This window comes from Capsicum annuum, chromosome 5 (genome assembly GCF_002878395.1).
Source record: "Capsicum annuum cultivar UCD-10X-F1 chromosome 5, UCD10Xv1.1, whole genome shotgun sequence".
NCBI lineage: Eukaryota > Viridiplantae > Streptophyta > Magnoliopsida > Solanales > Solanaceae > Capsicum > Capsicum annuum.
Window position 1 is genome coordinate 217,156,849 of NC_061115.1, and position 14,198 is coordinate 217,171,046.

Below are 14,198 nucleotides of genomic sequence, written 5' to 3' on the forward strand. Positions count from 1 at the left end.
GTTGGGGGAAGGGCCCCACCATAAGGGTGTATTGTACACAACCTTACCTTGCAGGTCTGCCAGAGTCTGTTTTCAAGGATTGAAGCCGTGACCTCTTGGTCACATGACAACAACTTTACCAGTTACTCCAAGGTCACATAGAGCTATGCGTAGGGTTGGGAGAAGAGGGCCAGACCACAGGGGTCTATTGCACCGGGCTGCCCTTCTATCATTTTCAATTGCTTAGTGTTCGAAAAAAGAGTCATGACAAGAAGATCTTAAATAGTTAAAAGATGTTTTTATTCATGTTTGTTTTTCTTTACAAATTCCTTTCATCTGATCAAAGCAAACAATAAGTTCCTTTCTTTTGATCAAAGGCAAAGATCTGCACGGTGTTCAGATAAATCTATATAATGTTTCATCCAGAAAAAGCAAAGAACTCACAAGACTATTATAATTAGGAGATTTTGGATAAATCCGGATAGCAAATAAAAGAAACGAAAATGGATCCAACCTTGTACAATGTTGCGGTGGAAGGCAATATTAGTAATGGTGATTTTTCACTTGCTGAATATCTGAAAAGGAATGAAGAAAATGAGTACCAAATCACTCCAGCAGGCAAAAAACAATGTTACACGTGGCGGCACATTATGGCCGCTCCCATTTCGCTGCAGAAGTCCTTAAGATTAGTCCGGCATTCTTATGCCATCAGAACAAGAAGAATGAAACTGCACTTCACATAGCAGCTAATGAAGGCCACATCGAAGTAATCCACTTGCTACTTAGTATAACTGAGAATCATAAGGAGACACTCATGAGGATGACAGATGAGAATGGAGATACAGTGCTGGACAAGGTCGTGCAGAGCTGACATCAAGATGTAGCCAGACTATTGGTGAAAGAAGATCCTGAATTTGAATTTCCATCCAACAAGGCTCGGGAGACATCGCTGTATCTGGCAGCTGAGTTTGGTCTTCGTGAAGCTTTGAGTGAAATCTTGAACTCCTGCAAGCAACCAACTTCTTCTGCAGGTCCATTAAATCGAACACCTCTGCATGCAGCAGTAATTCAGGAACACACTGGTATGTAGTTTTTTTTTTTGCCGTTACTCGCACCATATTAACATCTCTTTTAAATTTTTGTTACTATATGTTGTTTCTTGTACTTCGACTATCGTGTTATTTTGTTGTAGTACTGTTCTGTTTTGGACATTTTTTCTTGAGCTGAGAGTCTTTCGGAAACAACCTCTCTACCAGTGAGGTAGTGGTAAGATCTGTGTACACTCTACCCTTTCCCAGACCCACTTAGAGACTACACTGGAGAGTCTAAATTTGTGTTGATTTAACTCCTTATCATCATCATATTTGAGATATGCATCCAGAATGCTGATGCAATGGAATAAATCTTTGTGTGAGGAACCTGACGTGGGGGGCTGGAATTCGCTGCACTTTGTCGCTCTTTTAGGATTGAAAGAAGTAGTTTCTGATATGCTCGGGTGGAAAAAATCTTTAGCCTACCTTCCAGCAGGCAGTGAAAACGACTGGACGACAGCAATTCACATTGCAGCCGGTGCAGGTAAGTTAGACATTTTACATGAGCTATTAAATCACTGCCCTAATTGCTGGGAAATGCTCGACAGCAATGGATGAAATGCTCTTCACGAAGCCATATTATACAGTCAAGCAAATGTGGTCAGTTACTTACTGAAGCCCAGAAAGTGGGATAAGCTTGTCGAGGATCCAGACAACGATGGCAACACTACTCACCATTTGCTTGCTTCGTCTAATTTTTGGGGATACGTGCCATTGGAATTAAAAGATCATCCCCGAACAAAGAAGATGTCATACAACAAGGAAAACAAGACTCCTTTTGACGTAGCAGTGTCTTGCACAGAGTGGAGGGTAGACAAGGATAGAATCACGCCCAGCTTGTATCATGATTTCTTAAATTCCATTGCTCAATTGGGACGACGTTCACCCAGGCTGAACCAGATGGATCGGCAGAAGATAATTTTCAACCAAGCTAAGGAATGCGACATAAACATCAAAGGTATCTTGTCAGCAGCTTAAATGCAACTAGTTGTGGCTACTTTATTAGTCACAGTCACCTTTGCAGCTGGTTTTACATTACCAGGAGGATTTGAAAGCGATGACAATGGCCCTAATAAGGGGATGGCAATCCTAATAAGAAAATCAGCATTTCATGCATTTTTTATTACAGATGCAATCGCCTTTGCATTCTCCGCTGGTGCTATATTCAGCTACTTCTATATGGCAACAATCCTCGTCCAATGTCCTTTCAGGATTTGGGTTATTTGTGGTCTCTCAGTAAAGTTGGAGCTAGGCCGCAGCTCGTTGCAATGTCAGCAGTTGTCATTGCTTTTGTAACTGGTATGTATGCTACTTTAGCTCATTCAGTTGGTCTCGCAGTTACTATCTGTGCCATCGGTTGCATCTCTTTCATCATGTACGTGTGGGCAGTGCTGAGGCCAGTATGCTGAATAAAAGTGGTAAAAAAATAATTTGTAAGTACAAAAAAAGTATTTTTGACATATATACGTCGTGTATTTTCTATATACACAATATAAATTTTTGACAAAGGATGCTTAACTGACTACCCTTTACTGCGTGTGAATCATGTATCTTCTTGAAAGAGAAGTGCAGAGAGACACAAGTGGCAAGTCCACCTTCTGCAGCTCGACTAATTCCATGAGGTATTTACGATCTAACCCCGCCCCCAAACCCCCAAACCTCAACACATGTACCGTGTAACTCTCAACAGATTGGAAGAAATCACTTAATGTTTTTGCCTTTGCCGGTATTAGCAATATCTCTTGGTTGATACTAGGATATCTCATTATTGATCTTCCATATCTAAATATCTCATTATTAGTGATTTAGTTTCTATTTAGGAGAAGATTACAATTCTTTATTACTTGATTCTTTACTTATTTGGTTTATTCTCTCTTGTATATATATACACACACATCAATAAAATTGAAACACAACTTCTCTCTAGCAGTAATATTCATATGGTATCAAGAGCCTAAAAGATTCATAGCATTTTTTTTCTTCCATGAGTTTGTGTTTTTTTTTACTCTGCCAAGATAATGGCTCCAAGCAATACCTCCACTAATAACACCTCAGCCACACCTCCAACCGCACCTTCTCAGGTGGCTGCACCAAGTTCTCCCACAATTCTCACTATGAACAACTATGAGCAGTTGATCAGTATCAACGTTGTTGCTCAGGCACCTCTAAAGCTCAACAATGTGAACTACCAGTCATGGAAATACCAATGGGAAACCATCATATGAATTTCTTCACTTCATTGAATAGCCACCAAGTTCAACAACCACTCTTTTTCATAAATGGGAAGACCATCTTATCAGAAGTGCCATTGTTGCCTTTTTATCTTCTGATATTGTTCCTTTTGTTATTGATGCCAAGTCTTCGTATTCTCTCTGGAAAAATATGGCGGCAACCTATGAAAATCCATCACGTGCCCGTATCATGAGTCTTAGAGAATCCCTAAGCAACATGAAAAAGGGTAACCTCTCTATCACCTCATACTTGCAGAAGATCAAACAAATCTGCAACACTTTAGCCTCAGTTGGCATTTAAATTTTGAGGGATGATCTCTTTCTTCATGCTCTTTATGGACTTCCAGCAGAATATAACAGTATAACTGCAGCTCTGCGTGCCCAAGAAACTACAGTCATATTTGAAGAGCTTCATGAGAAGCTCTTTGATTTTGAGCAAAATCTTGTTCACTCATCTTCCTCTACCATGGTTCCAATTACAGCAAACTTTGCTGCTAAATCATCGCCTCACAACAATCGTTCTCGTCCCAATCATGCTTCACGTCCAGGAAATAACTCAAATCAATTTGCTGCTAACAATACCGGGGCTCAATTTGATGGTCAAAACAACCACAGGAATCGTCCTCGTGTTACTTGCCAGCTCTGTGATAAGCCTGGTCATCACGTGAAGTAGTGCCGAAAATTATTAGCAATTCTTTCTTTAGTTAATGGATCTCAATCAGATGGACACACAAGAAATAATGCTCAGCCTCAAACACAACAGCCACGTGCTAACTATGTGTAATACCCCACAAATTTTTCTAGTCGTAAAGGCTCGTTTAAGCTAGCCAAGAAAAGCTTAGCACTTAAAAATTTGGCTAAGTGTTGAATTTTTTTTTTCATTTCCATAAACTTCTGAACTTTGAGGAATTATTTTAGGGCCTTCCCGACATCCGTTTTTCAATTTTCAAGTTGCGTTGCAAAGAAGAAAGTCAGTAGAACATTTTGGATGCATTCCGGGCGCATTTTCGGTGCATTTCAGTGGCATAGCTCACTGGTTTGATATGCTCACGCATTCCGGCGAATTTCAGGGTCAACTTCAAACGATCATAACTTCCTGTATATAACGAACTGGGAGATCTGCTATATATCAAATGAAAGATCTTTTAGTCTTCTTTCAATGAAATTAGTTTCATCCAAATTGAACATTGTAGTAAAATGTTATGCCTAATTTACTTCAGCATATCAAACCAGTAAACTGAGGGACAAATTTGACTTTATTTTTTTCCTTAGGGGTATTTTAGTCCTTTCATCCCTATAAATACCCCTTAACACGGAATTTATCATACGTTCAACCAAAATACACATATTTTTCATAAAACTCTCAAGAACAAACCCCTCTAGTCCTAAAACAAAATTAAGATCCCTCAAAATTCAACCGTAGGAATTCAAAGATAATTTAAGATTCGTAATCCCCATTGCGAGAGCTACAAGGAGCACCTATTCATCTTACGAATTCTGGAATCAAGAGTTTATCCGAATTCATAAACTTGAGGTATGCAAGTGCTGATTCTTGGGTTCCTTCCACTCAAGAAGCTCAAGAACCCTTTTTCCTAAATTCAAATATTGTGTGTTTTATGAATTTTTATCATTTATGTGGTTTGGAAATTGAGTCTCTTGATGTTTTCGAAATTAAATTCATGTGTTGGTGATAAAAACTCAAGCTTTGACTCTAATATGTGTTGATCTTGTGGTGTTCATGATAAAGCCTCTTCAAGAAGCATGTTGAATGATGTAATCATGTTAATTGGTGTAATGAATTGTTGTAAGGCCAAGCTGAGTGAAATGTGATGTTATGTGCTAACTGATGTTGGAAATAATCATATTTTCTATGGATGTTAAATCATGATCATATCATGTTGAAATCCTTGATTGGTGAATTGGTTGATGTAGTCACGATATCTAGAAGTAGTAAAATGTTGAATAACCTTAGAGTGCTCCCCATATGTTTGATAAAATGCTTGTGTGAAGGAATTAAAATCATTGTAGTATTTTAAGTATAAAATCCCCAATTTTGTGATAAGTAATACGTGTCAAGAGGGATGTAGTATTCATGATTGAATTCAAGAGTGTTCATGATTAGAACTTTGATTGGGTTTCTAATCCATGATTAGGTGCAAGATTTATGTGAAACTAATAATTATATGCATATTATTATATGAATGTATGTTGGAGCCTTGAATTTGTGAACTTGGTGTTGAGATTGTTATACTTATGTGTTGATTGGTATTGGGTGCAAATACTATGCCTTTCAAGTATTTGATAAAATGCTTATGTGAAGCAAATAAAGTCATTTTAGTATGTTGATTAGGAATTTTACAAAGATGTATTAACTAATGCATGCCAAGTGTATGTTGAAATACTTTAGTGAATGATTTATGACATGTTAGCACGAAATCCTCAATTGTGTGCACTTGAATAGATGTTATATATTTATTGCAAGATCTTGTGGAATGAGTTAAGAAGTATTGGCTTGCAATTCCTATACAAATACATGTTGGTATTTCCAAGTGATTGAAGTGATGTTTTATTGAGTATATGGCGAGTCTAATATTATGATGTTGATGTTGGTCATGTATTCAAAGAGTCAAGTCCCGTCAATTTCCTTCAATCGAGTCCTGGGGGTACCTGTACCCAAAAAATATAGTTGTGTGCCTAGAGCCAAGTCAATCTCAAGATAATCTAGGACATGCTATGATCAATAGAACTCAGTCAGTGACTGAACAGTAAGAAAACTCAGCAATTTCAGTATTCAGTGTAATCAAGCTCAGTACTCAGTTCAGATCTCAGCAGTATTCAGTATCCAATGAAGATTTCAGTAAAGCTCAGTAAGTTACAGAAGTCAGTCGAATTCAGATAGAAAGTAGAATTTAGAAGTATTCCATCAGATAACGAAACCAAATGAACACAGTCAGATCAGTCAAGTAAGAAAATCAGTATAAGATTCAGCTCATTCTAAGTTCAAGTTCAATTAAGAATCAGTTTAGAAACTTTCAGTTGGGAGTTGGAACTAGCACCGAGCGAGTACAGGATGGCGGCTTCCCCGTTAGAGAGGTAGAGTCGTTAGCAGTAATACCTGTACTCCAGAACTGCGTAGCCAACACAAAACAAGGAGTCACCTTCTAGATAAAGGCTTGACTACCTGCAGGAGTCCGCATAGCCTTAGCTTGACATTCTCTTAAGGGTCATACGTTAGAGAGGCTTGAACAGAGAGGTCTTTACCCGTGGCATGGTATTCACACCCTTCCAGCTGGGGTTATAGGTTAGACCCCACCAAACTCGGGGCATGTCTATTAAGTGAGAACTCCTATAGTTACAGTTTCAGTTTTAGATTCAGACTCAGTCAAGATCTCATAAAGTCTCCAGATTCAGGACCGTCAGATATGGTCATATAAGTTCAGAAAGGAACCTAGATAGATCCATTGATTCGTGTACCACTTGCTGATAGGCCTGGTCTTACCTAAAGTTATTCAGTATCAGTACTTATAGAGATCACCCATTAGAAAGGCTCGATCTCAGTATCAAATTCAGTTAAGTATTCTCAGTATCATCTCCAGAGATCACCCGATAGATAGGCCTGATCTCAAGATTAATAAGTCACTATCATTATCCGAAGATTCAAAGATCATATGCTAGATAGGTTTGATCTCAAATTCATCCAGTTGATATCAGTAAGCCCAGAAATCAGTTATTCAGTATTGCAGAGTTAGTAAACTCAGATATCAGTCTCATTAGCTTTCGATACTCAGAATTTTAGTATGTTCAGAGATTTTAGTTTGACAGTATATTCAATATCAGTTATCAGATTTAGTCTTAGTATGCTCAGTCACAGTATGCATAGTATGTTCAGTAATTATAGCTTTCCTATGTATGCTAATACAGCTCTTGTATATCATTCAGTTAAGTAATTATTCATGCATAAGCCCTTGCATTTAGCCTTACCTCATTTGCATACTCAGTACATTCCAACGTACTGACACATTTATGCTTAGGTGTTGTTATTTTATTTGACACCATAATTTCAGAGGCACGAGATCTAGAGTATCCTTAGCACTTCAGTTCCTATCAGCAGTAGTGAGTCCTCATCTTTCGAGGATGATTATTATTTTAGTACACTATTATATTATGTTTATCTTATTAGACGGAGTTAGTTGGGGACATGTCCCATCAACTCCATACTTCAGACAGCTAGAGGCTTTTCGGACAGATATATAACTTTTAAGATTTTATTTATTTTAAATTTTTGAACCTTATGGAAAGTTTCCACCAGTTTTCTGCATATATTTTATTATATTATGAAGTGACCAGGTACAGATATCAAAAGAGGGTTAGCTTATGGTCTTTCGAGATCATGAGCACCATGTGGCATTCCAATTACAGAGAATTAAGGCGTTACAAACATGGTATCAGAGCCTAAGGTTCAATAGTATCCTAGGAAGTCTGAAAAGCCCCATCTAGTAGAGTCTTGTCATGGGTGTATTGCGCGCCACATTTATGTACAGGAGGCTATAAGATGTTTTATAAAAAGTTTCCCTTCTTTCATGTGTAAGATCATGTTGTAGAAACTTTCTCTAAGAGACTTATGCAGAATCTTGTCATGATCCATTCATATCAGCTTTACCTTACTTTCAAGGTAACAGATGAACTGAAGCCCAAAGTCCTTTATATGGAACTTTCTCAGATAGACCCCTAGAGATAGTTTCGGGATAGTGCTACCTGAATTTGAGCAGAGTATGTTTCATGGGGTTAGTTGTATAAGAAGTGAATCAGTAGGCTCGAAACAATGTATGCAAGAATCTAAGTATAGTAACCCAAAGATTTTATGTGTTGTTGATGGAGATATTTCAAATCGCCAATCAGATTGTGCATTGGTGAGCCTTCTATGCTCCAGAAGGCCTGTTTATTTTTAGATATTTATCTTTAGTAATGTTTTGGTCTACTAGGGGCCTTGTCCCAGTTTTCGGACAATTTTTTTTAGTCCATAGTAGAGATTTCGCAGACTGAGTCAGACATTATCGTTCAGATATATTTTGGATTTTAGTTTTCAGTATTATGATCACATTCAGATTGACCATGTTTCCATAATAGATTTCTATTTCCGCATTATCTTTTATTATATAAATGTTGTGCATGATTACCAGATAGAGAAGGGTGTTCCGGGCCTTCATGGTTCGAAATGCTCGTCACGGCTAGGGCCCTGATTCGGGTTGTGACATCGAGTAACTCCTCTCATGATATATCCACATCATCGGATTTAGGATGTACCTCTCACGAGGCTGCCACCAGCAATCATTCTTCATTAAACGAGCTTCCGCAATCCACTGCATCCTTTTTAGGTATGATTTCTGCTACTTCTGGTTCCTCCATTCTTTGTTCTGCCCCTATACCGAATCATCCTATGGTTACCTGTTCTAAAAACAATATTAGTAATCCAATTCAAAGACTTTGTCTTAGCTCTACCTTAACTCCTAAACTCGAATTATTCCCTGCTGCACAACCTTCAAAATTGCAAACCATTCCCTCAAATACCATTTGCAAACCCAAGCCTATCAAATCATCTCTTTTCTCTAGTTCAATACCCAAACCTATTGAGCTTAGGAGTGTTAACCAAGCATTAAAAATCCTAAATAGCATGCTTTAATGAATAAGGAACTATCGACACTTAAGGGTCAAGGCACATGGTCTCTTGTACCAATCAATTCTAAAGCCAAACCCATCGGGTCTAAGTGGGTTTTTCGTGTTAAATACAACTCAGATGGAAGTATTAGCCATCATAAAGCTCGACTTTTTGCTAAAGGTTTCTTGCAGCATACAAATACTGATTATGGTGAAACATATTCTTCAGTAGCAAAGCATACCACAGTGCGTGTTATTCTCTCATTGGTTGCCTCATTTGATTGGCCACTTTGTTAACTAGATGTAAACAATGCCTTCTTTCATGGTACTTTAACTGCGGAAGTTCATATGTCTCAGCCTCCCGGGTTTGTGAATGAGACATATTGTCACTACCCGAGCCGGGGCCCTAGCCGTGACGAGCATCCCGAACCATGAAGGCCCGAAACACCCATCTCTATCTGGAAATCATGCACAACATTCATAAAATAAAAGATAATGCAGAAATAAAATTTTAATATAGAAAAATGGTCAATCTGAATATGATCATAATACTAAAACTAAAATCTGAAAATGTATCTGAAAAAAAATGTCTGATTTAGTTTGCGAAATCTCTACTATGAACTAAATAAAACTGTCTGAAAACTGGGACAAGGCCCCCAGTAGACCAAAACATGACTAAAGATAAATATTTGAAAATAAATAGGCGTTCTGGATCATAGAAGGCTCACCACTGCACAAACTGATCTGCGATCTTAAATATCTACTGTTTACCTAGACCCCTAGACTAAGCCTCAGAACCTAAAAGGAGGGGGATCAGCACAAATGTACTGGCACGCAAAGCAATCCAAAATAGTATATTTGTATACGTATAAAGTAGATGAGAGAAATTTAACCAAACATCATGCATAAAATAGTTTCCAAAACACATGGGCATCATTTTGAACATTCTAAGACATTCATGTCAAAACAGTTTCTGATCTTTGTATTACTTCTGAGTTAGGTGGCACTCCCTTACAATTCTGATATTCCACTGGCCGTATGGAATTCCCCATTGGCTCAGCGGGGAAGTCTCCAACCCACGTGTGCCACAAGAGTCGGAGTCTCTGATTATGAAATGCCATACGACACTAGGCCAACATAATATAAGATATACCCAGATCGATAAATCATGGTTTCGGGCAGTGAGTATCTACACTCATGCCTTCTTCGGGGAACCACCTAACATCTCTTTCTGCCCAATTTCTAACCATTTCTAAACATGAAACATTCTGATAACAAAATCTGTAAACCTGATTTCAAACATGCATTCTATTCTGTTCTGAATTTATCATGGAATTTTCTGAGTTGGTGTCGTAACACCAAGACTTTCAAGTTCTATTTCTGAGCCATAATGCAATAAGCCTGATCTTTCATAAAAATGTAGTTTCAGACCACCCAAACATGTAATTTTGCATAAAAGATTTCATGTTCCGAAACTCAAGTCAAAACCATGCAAAAACTTTGATAAAACATATTGTGGTCATGTTGTTTTGGCAAAACCATGCACTCTTTCTTTATATGTATGTTCAACATTCACAACCCTACCTTTCGTGTTCAAAAATCATATTCCAAACATAGAAAAAGTCAAAGTATTTCATATCATGCTTTTCAAAACACATTCAAAATAATTTATATCATACAAAGATGGGAAAAACTCATAACAAGAGAGGGATTCATTATAATTCACGCTCTCAATTGAATAATCATTCTTGAACACATACATACATATATACATAATTTCAAATAAATTTTGGGAAAGGTATAAAGACCAAAACAATACCGTCAAAACTTCTAAAACATGATTATATTCATAAATTTCAAAACCCCATTCTTAAAATATGAATTCTATGCCCATGAGATTTTAGGAAAACCCCACGTACCTCGAAATAGGAAGACAATAGGTTCTTATTGAAGCTTACGACCTGGGGATTCCAAATTTGTGATCAATTTCGAAAACCTACTGTTGAATCTTGAACTACTTGGATTTTTATTTTGAAACCCTTGAGAGAGTCCTTGAGAAAATTTGATGAATGCGGGTGTATTTTGGCTTTCTAGGGATTGAATCCCGTGTTTAAGATGAGAGGGGGATGAAAAATACCTAAAATGCCCTTAATTATTCGGAGAAGCTTGAAAAATCGGCATGAGGCAATCTACCAGGCAGCGCCTGCCTAAGAGCACCGCTATAGGCTAGGCGTCGCCTGCCCTATCGCGAGCTCCCTGGAGTGATCCAGCGGGTGGCGCGGGCTAATCACCCGGTGCTACTGGAATGGCTAACAAAACTCGCCTTTATGTTCATCTAAAAATTTTGAAACTCATCCGAGAAGTGCTACAACCTTACCCCATCGCAACGCAACAAGAAAATCTAAAAACGGAGGTCAGGAAGATTGAAAATAAAATCCCTAAAGATCAAGAGCTAATAATGAGACTAAGTCTCTTTGACCCTTATAATATTTTCAAGTTTTCAAGACTAAGAGCACACTACTAGAAGCTAACACAGGCATGGCTTTTACGGGGAGTTACATTATCTACCCCTTGGGATTATTCGTCCCCGAATGATATCACGGAGTGTTGAAGTCTTAAAGGTACGAAATAACGCGGGCATGATATTTTCTCAAAGGAAGAATACATTGATCTGAAACATGACTATAGGACTGGAACCACTGATGTTCTGAATTCTTATACTGGACATGCATATCTGATGCATAGAATACACGACTGAAGCTACTCATAAGCTGAATCCTTATAATGAACATGCATTTTTAATGCATTGATCTGCGACTGAGTTGTCCTCATGAACTTAGGACTGAGTACACTAATAAGCTGAACACTTTTTCTATTGAACATACATTTCTAATGCATGCATATCTAACTGAACTGGCATATGAACGTATGACTGAATACACAATAATACTGGTGCGAAGCTTGTAATAAGAATCTATGCATGCAACTGAATGGGGTATCTCCCCCTTGGGACACTATGTCCTTCTATGAATGCTCAATTCACAAAGATACTCAAAAAATTGAGGCGATGCACTAGGCACCTACTAATTGAATCATAACTGAACATCTAGAATCTGAATCTAGTACATGACGTATGAACTGAGCTATATTCGCAACTACTAGTATACTCTATCTTGGAATAGTAACATATCTGAGATTTTTGGGTAGCATGATTAAATGAAAAGACGGGAAAAAAAGTGATGCAAATCTGACTGGTAAACTAATTTGTTGGCCACATAGATTGAACTATACTGGAAACTTATACTCAATCTGGATTATCTTATCAACATTCTTCCTAAAGAAGTCCTAGTAGCATTAGGTAGCAAAAGATCTTGGGCATGAGTCATACAAGACATCCGACTATAGGATCCCAACATTGACATTACTCTGTAGCCTGGAATATAGACATATAACTCAAAAATCAGGATAGAATTACCAGGCCTTAGTCAATGTGACTTCTTACTTTCAAGATTAGCACACTCCTCGAATACTCCCTTAACTGTACTATTTCCCGTAGATACCATATTCATTCGATTCAACATATTCGTTCTCGTATTGGCATTTATAAATTTTTCTACTCATGTCTATAGTAACTTAAATCCTCTTCACCGTGATCAGGCCTAACTCCAACTCACAAAATACTACATGCCACTCCACGATACAAGTCTAAACCATAAGATTCAACCTTCTATATCTCTTAAAAGATCACACCCTAAACCTATCATGCCTTACCACTTGAATGGCTAACTCTGAACTATTACTACGAATTCGCTAGCGCATATAGCATTCCTTTAAGAAAATTCCAACATGTCATTCAAGCCTATCTTTATTACCACATATGAACTTCAAAGCAAACACTCATAAAGACACACTTCACATATTGTACTAACCATCTATCGATATAGCTCCCACACGCTACCCCAAGAACATACTCACACACACCTTTCAGCTAACCATCACATGCATCAAAGACTTGTCCCAAACCTTAATTTACACTTATGGTCTTATATAAAACAAGCATACTATGATCTTCCATCAACAAGAAACATTTACTCATCACCACTACCATCACATAAATAGGAGTCACTAAAGATTAGAACATAAGATCTTGAAGCATGGAAAGATGTTATATGAAACTTGACACTTAACTGAGGCCTGAGGAATAGCAAATCAACATCTGGGATATATCAAAGAAAAAATTTGAATTGGGGCATACATGGCTATGAACTATATTTCGCCCATCATAAAGAGTATAGCATGAATTATGGGAATTGATCACACTATAAAGCGTGAATACATGAGTCATGAGCTGCATGACCTCAATTTAGAGTTCATAACATATGGAATGTCATTCCAACTGCTGAATGAACTGGAGTACCTCATTTAGGAATCTGGAAGAGCACGTGATTTTCTATCACACACATGAACATGAACTATGATCATGGAACTGAAACTTGAGGTATGAGTAGGTATTAGGATAACTGAAAAATACTGAGACAGGAATGGGTTGAGCCTCACCCTTCTATGTCTTACTGACATCACTACTAGAATCTAAGGGCCGGACTTGGTTACTTGTTCTATCATCTCCCCCTTGGCTTTAAGCCATCGTCTTATGTTTGGGAGATCCCTTACTAGACTTAAACTTAACTGCACTCAACGCACTCTGCTGTCTGAAATATGACAATACGGAAAATTAATAGAACTTAACCCGAAACACCACACATGAAAGTGGAAAGCCCACTGCTAATACTACCTTCTGAGATACACTCTATATTTTGATAGCCCCAATAGTCATAGTATAATGCTTGCACACTTATTTCTATCGGTTAAACCTTCAAAACTCAAACTTAGAATCTAACACTTAACATGGATATCACCAAGCCTTTGATAAACCATACCACTTTTGACATAGTGTACCAATATCGCGACTCCAAACTTATGTCTCATTACTATGAGAATCAAGATCATCTAAAAAAAAGCTCAACACTATCAATCAAAACTCTTTAACCTGGATATTTAGAACCCATATAACATCTACTAGTCTTTCTCCATCTAGCAACTCAATGGTACTACTAGCCACAACTCCAAATAACCTTAGGGATACTTGCACACCATACCCACAACATTATACTTCATTACGAATCAACTTAAACTTAAGGCATTTCATACACCGTTCAAGTCTATTAGATCACTCTCATATAAC